The sequence below is a fragment of the Acomys minous genome, assembly GCF_964271855.1.
Source record: "Acomys minous genome assembly, chromosome: 2".
NCBI classification, from domain to species: Eukaryota; Metazoa; Chordata; class Mammalia; order Rodentia; family Muridae; genus Acomys; species Acomys minous.
In genome coordinates this window covers 95,013,587-95,024,783 of record NC_140484.1, presented here as the reverse complement: position 1 = coordinate 95,024,783, position 11,197 = coordinate 95,013,587, and the positions used below count along the sequence as shown (strand labels likewise).

The 11,197-nt window shown below is 41.8% G+C and overlaps 1 pseudogene across 1 annotated transcript; it reads right to left on the bottom strand.

The window, feature by feature from the left end:
• Positions 1-370: 370 nt before the first annotated feature.
• Positions 371-1,294, bottom strand: LOC311578834 (heterogeneous nuclear ribonucleoprotein A1-like; annotated as a pseudogene). The gene has a single exon. The product of its transcript is annotated as a heterogeneous nuclear ribonucleoprotein A1-like (transcript).
• Between the last annotated feature and the right edge of the window lie 9,903 nt (positions 1,295-11,197).

Here is an 11,197-nt window from a genome sequence, read left to right as displayed (position 1 = left end):
GACTAACTTTACACAGCACATTTTTTTTTAAAGACACATTTTTTTCAGCATCATGATCAGATTATTACATTTAGCAGTCAACAACATGGGTGAAAAAAGGTCTACAGTAAAACCCGTTGTTGGAGTGCTTTATACTTTCCACAGAACAGAAAGTAAAATAATCTGTTATACAATCAGTCACACGTACAGTCCTGGAGTTCTTCTTGCCCATACACATGAGTATTGTCTAAAAACATGTCTTCTTTGTAGCAGCTCGGCTCTGCCACCACCGTGCTTGGCTGAGTTCACAAATCTGTTGTACCCTCTAGCTTCCCTGCCACATCTCTGGCTCTTCTCTCTTGCTAAGCTTTGTTTCCAAGCTGGAATGTAACTAGAACCTCCTGCCACTGCCATGGCTGCTGTTGTTGCTGTAACCTCCACAGCCACCTTGGTTTCATGCTTTAGAAGTGTCCTGGCCTCCACCACCATAAGGGTGAGCTCCTGCCTCCAAAGTTTCTTCCCTTCATTGGTCCAAAATTTGAAGATTTGTTGTTGTCATTGCCAAAATCATTGTACCTTCCACAACCTCCGAAACTGCTTCCATCATTACCAAACCCATTATAGTCATCCTTTCTGGCACCAAAGCCACCACAACCACGGCTGCCACCAAAGCCACCACCACCACTTGAAGCTTCCTCCACGACTAAAATTGTCATTGTCACCAAAACCACTGCCAAAGTTTCTAGAACCACTCCTACCTCTCTTGTTTTGACAGTGTTTTGTTTTGTTTGTTTGTTTTTTTATTTCATAGTTGTGGCCATTCACAGTATGATATCGTTGAATAACAATCTTATCTATGGAGTCACGGTCATCAAAGGTCACAAATGCAAAGCCCCTCTTTTCTCCGCTGCCTCTGTCAGTCATGATTTCAATCACTTCAATTTTCCCATACTGCCCAACCTGTTCTTCAGTGTCTTCTTTCATACTACCAACAAGTCTTCTCCACAGTTAAGGGAGCACCTGGTCTCTGAGAATCTTCTCTTGACACAGCTCTCTTTGGTTCCACAACTTTTCCATCCACCTTGTGTGGTCTTGCACTCCTACCACCATCCACTTCCTCCACAGTGGCGTATGTGACAAACCCAAAGCCCCTGGATCTCTTGGTGTTTGTATCCCTCACTACCACATACTCAGTGAGTCTTCCTCATTGCTCAAAATGGCTCCTTGGGCTCTCATCAGTTGTTTAGAAGCTCAGCCCTCTGAAGAAGAGCTTCCATAACTGTTCCACCTCCTTGGGAGACTGGGATTTAGACATGATGGCAGGGCAATGAGAGCCTTCAGCGATGCTTCCTCGCCTGTATCAACCGCAAGAAAACGAATTTTAATTCTAGACACTTGGTCCATTATACCTCAAGATGGAAGGTCTTTAGAACAAAGTGCTGGGAATATTCACAGCACCTTCTTCCCTATTTTGAGACAAGGATAAATTTTCCTAGACCTACAAAATAATTTAGTGAGCTGTATTACCTTGAGTGGGAGGTTTGGTGGTAAAAATGTTATACAGAATTTGTAAGGACCAGCATTTGTACCCCAAGCACCACAAATGAGCTCGAATACCCAAACTGACTTGTGAAGATCATTACAAAACAGTTATCTGCTAATCTGCTTCCACTCTCTACATCTCATGGATAGACTAACAGGCAGTGTCCCAGAAAATATTTGGGGACACAGTGGGAGACAAAGCACAGTACTTCATCAGTGCCCTGTGGGCAGTTGGTGCCTAACTCTTTTCCCAGATGAAAATGCTCTGGTCCTGCCCCAGATCCATGCATGTGCTTAGTGCTGCCTGTCTCAGTCACTGCCTTCCACAGCATCTCTGCTCCATATGTGTGCCTTTGGCGCCTCATAATAATAAAAGCTAACATATCAACTAAACTTATCTCAGATATGTAAGCATTTTGTGTCATTTTCCAGTGGTAGAACACACAGAACTCAAGTGTTACTTCATGTTCCTAAGTGTAAGGTTGTGATGTACCAATGAGTTTTTTAAAAATACATCTGTTAAACTTCATTTAGAAATAAATTACAGTGCAGATGGCCAAAAATTCAATGTTAAGGAGTCAACATATTTCAAACAGGGGATCGTTAAACAGAAAAACAAAAACAACAACAACAACAACAAAAACCACGAAACAAGGTTGGGCAGGGTGAAACATCATTAGCAAGGTTTTCAGGAACCACACTCTGTATTCAGAAGAAGCCACCACTGATAAGTAGTGTCTAGTACAGTGATCCTGGCACCCCAGAACACAACCACTGCTGGTCCCTAAGAGTAATCAGACTCCTGTTCCCTGAAGTGTCTAGTAACCTCCACCATTTCCACGAGCTTCAAGGTCACTGAGTCGATAAGCTATCAGTAACAAATCCCACTGTCTGTGTGAGGAAGACAAAGGCTTTGAAAAGGAAGTGGAAAGTGAGAAACAAGGCAAATTATGAAAGTGGAAAACACTCTCAGATTATGCAGCATTTTGCAGTCCAGTGCTTTGATACTCCTCGGATAAAGAACAAAAGGTGGATCTAGGGGGTAAAAGAGAAGAAATCTCCATTGCCTTGGCTTTCTTTATTTTGTTTTGCATTCCCATTCTTTACTCCAAGATTAGTGCTATATATCTGTGGTAATTTAAGTGTTAATGGACTCTATAGACTCATGGTCCCCAGTTGGTGGACAGGCTTGGTGGCAAGACCCTACCTAGCTAAGCTTTTAACTTGTAAAAGAAAATGCCTACAGAATTAAGGAAATTGTATGCAACAAAGGAAAACAACAAATCAAGCCTTATGCAAATGTAATTGAAGGAGGGAATCCAGCTTCCATCCCAATCAGAACCTGGCATCAACAGCTTTAGAGTCAAGAAAAATATAGGAGTGATGGGGTTATGGAACCTTCCTCTGCAGTTAAGGAAAGCCACTGGGATCTGATATGAGGCAGGGGAGCCACTACACTACAAGGAGACCCAGCGAGCCTATTGTGTGAAGCTGTGAAAGTGGAGCCTGGGTTGTGGCAAAGATCCTAGGATGTTAGAGGTGCCAGGGCCACCAGATATCTGCCAAGGAGAACTGCACATAGTGAGTGGAACCAGGCCAAAAGAGAAAAGCATGTTGCAGTCAACACAGCTGAAAGAGCAGAGCTATCTGAGCCTTTTAGCATCAGAGAGAGCTACAGGATTGGGTGTTGCCCTGTTGGGTTTCTGCCTTGCATAGGTCCAATATTTCTTCTCTATTCCACATTTCTCCATTTTTGGAATGGTTGTATATGATCTGTGCCATGGTCGGTTGGAAATACGTAATCTACCTTTTTGTTTTACAGGCAGCTGCAGTGAAGAGATTGCCTTCAAACTGAGAAGAGATTTTAGACTTTAAATCTGTGTTGAAGCTGTGAAAGATTATGGGGACTTTTGAAGTCGGAATAAGTACATTTTGTATTATGACATTGCCACAGGTTTATGGGGGCCAGAGAGTAGAATATAATGGTTTGAATGATAATGGCCCACAGGCTCATATATGTGAAGGCGTGTTCCCCAGATGGGGGAACTGCTTGGAAAGTATTAGGAAATATGGCCTTGTTCCAGGAAATGTGTCATTGGGTATGGCCTTGAGGTCCACACCATAACCAGTTGTTCTCTCTCTCTCTCTCTCTCTCTCTCTCTCTCTCTCTCTCTCTCTCTCTCTCTCTCTCTCTCTCTCCCAGAGCTCCAGTGGCATGTCTGCTTGCCTGCTTGCTTTCTTCCATGCTTGCAGTCATGATGGCCATGGACTCTATTCCTCTGGACCAATGAGCCCCAGTTAAATGCTGTCTTTCCTAAGTTGCTTTGGTCATTGTGTTTTATCATAGGCATAGAAAAGTAACTAAGAACTTAGCTTTAGAAACTGTCACTTTATGCAAATTCAGGTTATGAGACATTGGCCTACTGCTTTTTGTGGGTGCTAGAATATTTATAGAGACTAAGTTGCTCATTAGAAACTCAAAATTGGAATATAAGCTGCTGGGTACTGATACGCTGGTTCGGTTTTCTGTCAAGTTGACACAAGCTAACATCTGAGAGAAGGGAACCTCATATGAGAAGATGCCTCCATCAAGTTGGCCTCTAAGCAAGTCTGAAAGGCACTTTCTTCATTAATGACTAGCATGGGAGGACCCAGCTACCTCTTAGCAGGTGGTCCTCAATTGTATAAAAAAGCAAGCTGATCAGGCCATGAGGAGTAAATTAGTAAGAATTCCTCTGTGGCCTTAACTTCAGTTCCTGCCTCCATGTTCCTGGCCTGGGTTCTTGCCCGGCTCTCCCTCAATGATAAATCATGACTTAGAGATAACTCTTTTCTTCCAAGTGATTTTGGTAGACATTTAATCACAATGGCAGGAAGCTGGCTAGAACAGGCAGGCATCCCCATGCACTGGATGAGATGAACACACCAGCTTAAGATACTCTTCTGAACTGAATGTGGCCTGCCTCCCACGGGCTCATGTGTTCAGTACTTGGTCCTTAACTAGTAATGCTTTCTTGGCAAGTAGTGAAAACTGTGTGGGGTGGGGCTTAGTTGTGAGAGGCCTTCCTGCTTCTCCTGCTCAAAACATACAGACAGTGTGTTTTGAGGGTTATTATTCAATATGGACTTCCTTTCTCCATGGAGTCTTCTGTTCCCAAGTTCAGGATGTTCTGTCTTGCCTCAAGTGCAAAGTAATGGAGCAAGATGACCACAGACTAAGACCTTTGAAATGTTAAGCCAAAACAAATCCCGCCTTCAAGTGGTTTATGTCATATATTTGGTCACACTTACAACAAAACTGATTAATTCCGATGTACTCGCAAAACTGTCTGTTGTACTGTCCCAGCAGTCTAGCCTTTATCTCTGCCTACCTTTCTCCATCTTTCCCACAGTTCTCTCATAAAGTTACCTTCACTCCTAGGACCAACTTCAAACTGCTACTCAGTCCAACCCCCACACACTGTACTCTGATGTTGCCTGCATCCTGGCCAAGCTGTTTTCGTCTCCCAGTCATGGTGGAAGAGGCTTTTGCTGCAGGAGATGTAATAAGTAGTGGCAGAGTAGGAGTGACTATACCTCAGCCCAGTTATATAGCTATTTCTCAATAGACAAAATTATATGGATGCACATCAATACTACCTGTGTTTTTTTAACATAAATTTGAAATATTTGAAAATATTTCTACTAAGCATATTTTAATTATTTGCTTTTACATGTGATCATTTCAGGATTAGGTTAGGATTTGCCCCAAAGTACAATCAAATTTCTCTGTCATAATTTAAATGTGGCAAGAATATTTAACTGAAAGGAGAAATAGGATGGAAAATGAAATGTTAACTATGGGTAATTTATATTTACCTACTTGTATCACCTATAACAAAAGCAAATTGATGAACTTTTACAGAAGAGCCAACGCTGGATAGAAACAAATCTTACCCACAGGACCAGCAAAGGTGCCTGTCACCAAGCCTGAGGACATGAGTTAGATTCCTGGGAAACACATGACAAGAGAGAACTGACTCCCACAAGTTTTCCTATGGTTCATGTAAACACACACACACACACACACACACACACACACACACACACACACTGAATAAAGTGTAATTAAAAGATTTTTTAAAAAATCTTTTAAACTACCTACCCATAGGCTCCATTACTGTTTACATTATGATTAAATTCATAGTGACCACTCATGACAGTCAAGTGCTCCTCAAATTATGCCAAGGACTAACTTCTCATCATGAATTTTTTTAGATAAACACTCATGAGTGACATATAGCCTCCATTAAGACAAACAGCCAAAGAGTGAAGTGTGTATAGCATTTCCTTTACAGCTGACAAGTAGACTCATCAAGTGTCTGGATCATGCATTGAAATTAGAGACAAGATCAAGACTGAAACCTTGCTGTCAAACTTGGCACTTTCTCACCCCAACCTGCTGGCTCTGTGATATATCCTTCATTTTGAGAGGAAAAGTAGCTGGCATAATGCTACAAGACTCTTGATTCCCTGACCCGTTCTGTAGTGTTCTAAGAGTGGCATCCTTACAGGCATCCACTCTAGGCATCATTGAGGGACTCTTGAAACACTTTCCAAGGAGATTTTAGATGCTATTCTTAGGCAACTCTACACTGTAGATTCAGGACTTTAGGTCAAAGCTTAATTCTGTTTCTAGTTCAAATGAAACAGGCGGTGCAGCTCTGATGTCAAGAATGTGAGGTGCTGACACCCCAGCTTCAGGTCTACTTGCCTGAACACCCTCCTATTCAACACGCAGGCTGGCTCACCAAGCCCTCACTGTAGGGTAGTCCTGGACCTCACCTTACACTGCAATCTTTGGTATTTACTGTCAGTTTAAGGGTATTTGTTCTTACATCCCTACACAGGCTAGGGATCCAGCTTTTTCCTCCCTAATGGAAAATGCATATAGAATCTCTCTCTCCCCAATCTATTTGATAACACAGTCTAAGCTGGGCGTGGTGGCGCACACCTTTAATCCCAGCACACGGGAGGCAGAGGCAGGCGGATCGCTGTGAGTTCGAGGCCAGCCTGGTCTACAAAGTGAGTCCAGGACAGTCAAGGCTACACAGAGAAACCCTGTCTCGAAAAAAAAAAAAAAGATAACACAGTCTAGGTAAGACACTTTCACCACAGTCTCTCCAAAGTGAGATAGGCCCAGGAAGCAAAGAGTTCTCACTAATGGAATATCAGAATAAAATGTGTAAACATTCTACCTGTGTGGTATGTGGTATATTCATAACTCAGAAATAAATTTATATATAGGTATAAGGAGTGTATTTCAAAAATCCATTTGTGAGTATACCATTAGGTATGCCTTATGAAAAAAAAATTAGAATTCACTAAGTTAGATCACACTATAATCTGTGCCGTAGTACAGTCAAGCTCCTGTAGCATCAGTGTGGCTTCATGGTCTAGAAACAAGTTTATCTTTCCCAGTGCTGGAAGCAGAAAGTCCAATGCAGATCCAATATCTACAGATCCAATATCTTCCATGTTTACATATGAAAACTTTTTCCTGTGTCCTCACACAGTGGAAGAGGCACTCTGCCTTGCTGGATGCTCTTCTGTTGAGAGCATTAATTCCGTTTGTGATTACTGCATCCTCACAGCTAGCCAACTCCCAAAGTCTCTGCCTCCCAATACCACCATCTTGAGGAGTAAGTTTCCACGGGGCGAGGAGACACACATTCAGACCTCAATATTCCTGAGTCATTCCTCACTACCTAGCTCTTTCTCATGATTCCCAATTCTAAGGATGTATGCCTCAGGTTTTATACCCAAACACTCACACAATCATTGGTATAGCCCTTACCATCTGCCCTGCCTCTCTATGACCACCAACCTCTTTATCCCACAGCCTGCTGCCTGGGCTGTGCTCTACTCAGAGACTTGCCTTTGAAAATCCCTGGAGGCTGCATTTAAGCAGTTCCCCAATTAAGTCTTAGGCCCAGGACCAGGCTACAGTGAGGGCATGTTGAGCAATAGGGTGATCAGGCAGGTAGACCTGAAGGGCGGATGTCAGCCCTGCACATTCTTCACATCAGAACTGTATCACATCTTAACATCTTAATCAGTATCTTCTTGGAATGCTGGCATGCCTTTGCTTATGTGCTATACCTCCACTTACCTGGCCTGTTCACATCTTTTCTACACTGGTGAATTCTCTCCCAATATAGTATGGCTGTATCTTCTCCAAAATTTACATGTTAGAAACGTAACCACCAACCCAATGATACTGGGAGGTAGGACAAAATGGGAGATGTTTAAGACATGAGAACCTCATGTTCATGAGTGGATTACAGCTTGTTATGGTCTTTGACAAGGATTGGAGGAGTGTTCTTTCTTTCCACCTTCCTTCCCTCCTAGACTTCCTCCTTCTCAAATCCTACTACATGGAGACACACCTGTTTCTTGCTCATCTTGTCTAACACAGCAATGGCACCATCTTAAAGCAGCTATCAAAACTGTCAACACTGTGATCTTGGATTTCAAGCCCACAGAAACATCAGGCAATGAATTTCTGTTCTAAATAAATCCCATGACCTGTGGCATTCTACATAACAGCACTAAATAGATTAGCATCGTTTTAAAATCTTCAGTAGGTCTAAGGCGTAGGTAAGTCTAACCCACTCCACAGATGAAAGAGGTGGAGTCCCAGCTAACACATAGGCATCTACAAAGTGCCAAGTTGTGTTATTACAATGTCCTGTGTACCTCTCCTGAGTCCATTAATTTTCCTGTGCTCATTCTGATTCTTCTAAACCACTTAAAAACAGTTTTTCACTCTAAAATCACATAGAGATAGGTATTTTAAATACCATCTCTACTATTCCTTTTCTCCTTTCTCTGTATCTCTTGGTCTTTGATTTCTGGTTTATTTTTTAGTAAATCCTCCTTTATACTATGTTTTTACCCTTTTTGTTTTGTTTTTTTTTTAATTTATTCATATTACATCTCAGTTGTTAGCCCATCCCTTGTATCCTCCCATTCCTCCCTTCCTCCCACTTCCCCCCTACTCCCCTCCCCTATGTCTGTGTCTGAGGGGGACCTCCTCCCCCTGTATATGCTCATAGGGTATCAAGTCTCTCCTTGGTGACCTATTATCCTTCCTCTGAGTGCCACCAGGCATCTCCATCCAAGGGACATGGTCAAATATGGGGCACCAGAGTTTCTGTGAAAGTCAGATCTCCTTCTCCACTCAACAGTGGAGAATGTCCTGTCCATCGGCTAGTCTGGGTAGGGGTTCGAGGTTTAATGCCTTTTTTGCTCTTTTTGTGACTAACCAGAATCCCAAACATTACTATTGTATTTTCCCAAGGAAAATCTTTTCTTTCCTAAGATTAATTGGGCTGCACAGAAAGGAAATGCTTACAAATAGGAAACAAACAATTCACAAACCATACGCTGACTTTGATTGAGAAGAAAAGACAGGTGCAGAGAAAAGAGAGGAGAAAAGCAGGGATTTTAGGAAGAAAAGTTAAATTATTTTATCTCCCCAGATGTGCAATATAAAGACTGGCTGCAGGAGTAGAAGATGAGTGCACAGCTACACAGAAAGACGAATGGCTAGATACTACATGGTCAACCTTGCCTCAAGCCATTGCCATTTTGTTTGGTTGGTTTACTTTGTGTTTTTGGTTTTGTTGTTTGTTTGTTTGTTTGTTTGTTTGTTTTACTCTGAGTTAAAAGACAAAAGAGTAATACTGACTCAACAGGTCATACCACAGAAATAGTTCCAACATGTGGACAGATAGGAGCATCATGGTATTGGGGGTGAGTGCTACATTTACTCTCCTGTCAGTTTTATCTGGTAGAATCATAATTTTGTTTGCAAAGAAAAATCATGAAAAGTTCTGTTTATCTCATTTAGTATCATCACTCTGCCCCTATGTAGATTAATAAAGCCTAATAAAGGAACTTCACAGTCGTGTTTGTTTGTTTTAGGACAGAGTTGAACACTGAACCAAAACAATCCACATGACTTTAGGTATTAGTGCTCCAAGGGCTCAGGATATGGACATGAATTAGCTGATTCTTTTGGATATATCCTCCAAGAAACTGCGATACCATCCAAAAGAGTTAGCGGCTGTGTCTTGGAGCATAAAAGTAATGATCTATAATTAGCCATGGGTTTCCCTTTACCACGGGGGAAATTTTTATTTTATCCAGTCTCTCCTCAGAGACACTGTTCTGGCTTCTGTGAGGGATCATCGAGTACTGAACATCTGCTTGTTCACTGTGCCTGTCATCCCGGGAAAAGCTTTAATTAAATTACAATTCCAACAGACTTAAATATAGGGACCAAAGTGGTACCCACCGAGGAGCCATCCAGGATTTTGCATGCATCTTCCAAGCTTTCAAGTTGGAGCTAATGGCCAGACCAATTAAAGGATGCTTTTGGGTAGCTGTACAGAGATGAGCCATAACTCCTTTGGCTTCTAGAGAAGTAAAGTCTCTGAGCTACTAAATTCACAGGCACATCGAGGGATCTGTGTGTCTCTCATGCATGACAACAGTTACCACAGCGGCCCTGAGCTTGTTATCTGTCAACTTCATATTAGTTAATGTCAGTAGCTTCCCAGCTCTAGAGAAGCAGTGCCCTTCAGCCAGCATCCATTTAGGAGACTTCCCCAAGATGCATTTGCCAGAGGTACTTTTCATTCTTGTATTGTGATTCAAATGAACAAAAGAAAACAGAAAGGACAAGCTGGGCAAAAGCATGGTAAAATTAAACATGTATAGAAAGCATCCTTATGACACATACAGAAAGCATTACTATGACAGACCAAAAGCATTGTTCTGCAAGTCCACCTGCATAGCCTCGTATAGTGCAGGCTTGTGGGGTGAGATCAAAGCCATTCGAGGATTACAAAGACCATCAATTAGGGATGAAGGACACAAAAAGTAAAGAATAGGGCTGTTGGAGTTAAAAAGAATGGCAGTCAATCTCAGACAGGGATGCTGGTCCTAGGAGTAGGGTCAGAGCTGGTCTCTGCTCCCAGTGGAGCAGGAAATTGCCTTTTGATTTAAAATTTTAGATATTTTTGGTGAATCTCAATCTTTCATGGCAATTTATGTTTCACTTCTGGTTTTCTTCACTTCTACTTGCGCTTTTGGCCAGCTTAAAGAGGCTATTTGGAAAAAAAATGGTTTGCCTTTTAATATAAGAGAAAATAAAGGAATCGCTACAATTGTATGAGGAGACAAAACTACTATGGTTGAGGAAATTCAGCATTCTCATTCACATCACAACCTCCACATCCTCAACCCCAATGCCCAGTTTTGCCAAAGTCTAAGCACATCCTAATTTCTTATGGAATACGGGGAACTAGTGTGGCAGGTAAGGAGCTCAGTACCTATGCAGTTTCACACATCACAAGCCACAGGCACATACACACAAACACAGACACAATCTACAGGCTCACATACCATATACTACAAGCACATAATACAGTCCTCTGTATATGCACATAGCAGAAACACATATTCACATAAAGTACACATCTTTTAAGCACACATATAAAGCACATACATACACACACACTACAAACATAAACAGACCCCCAACTTGTAAATTCAAACCTAAAACATGTGTATTTATGTGTATTTATATGTACATGTATATGTCACTTTAGATTACAAACACACATAC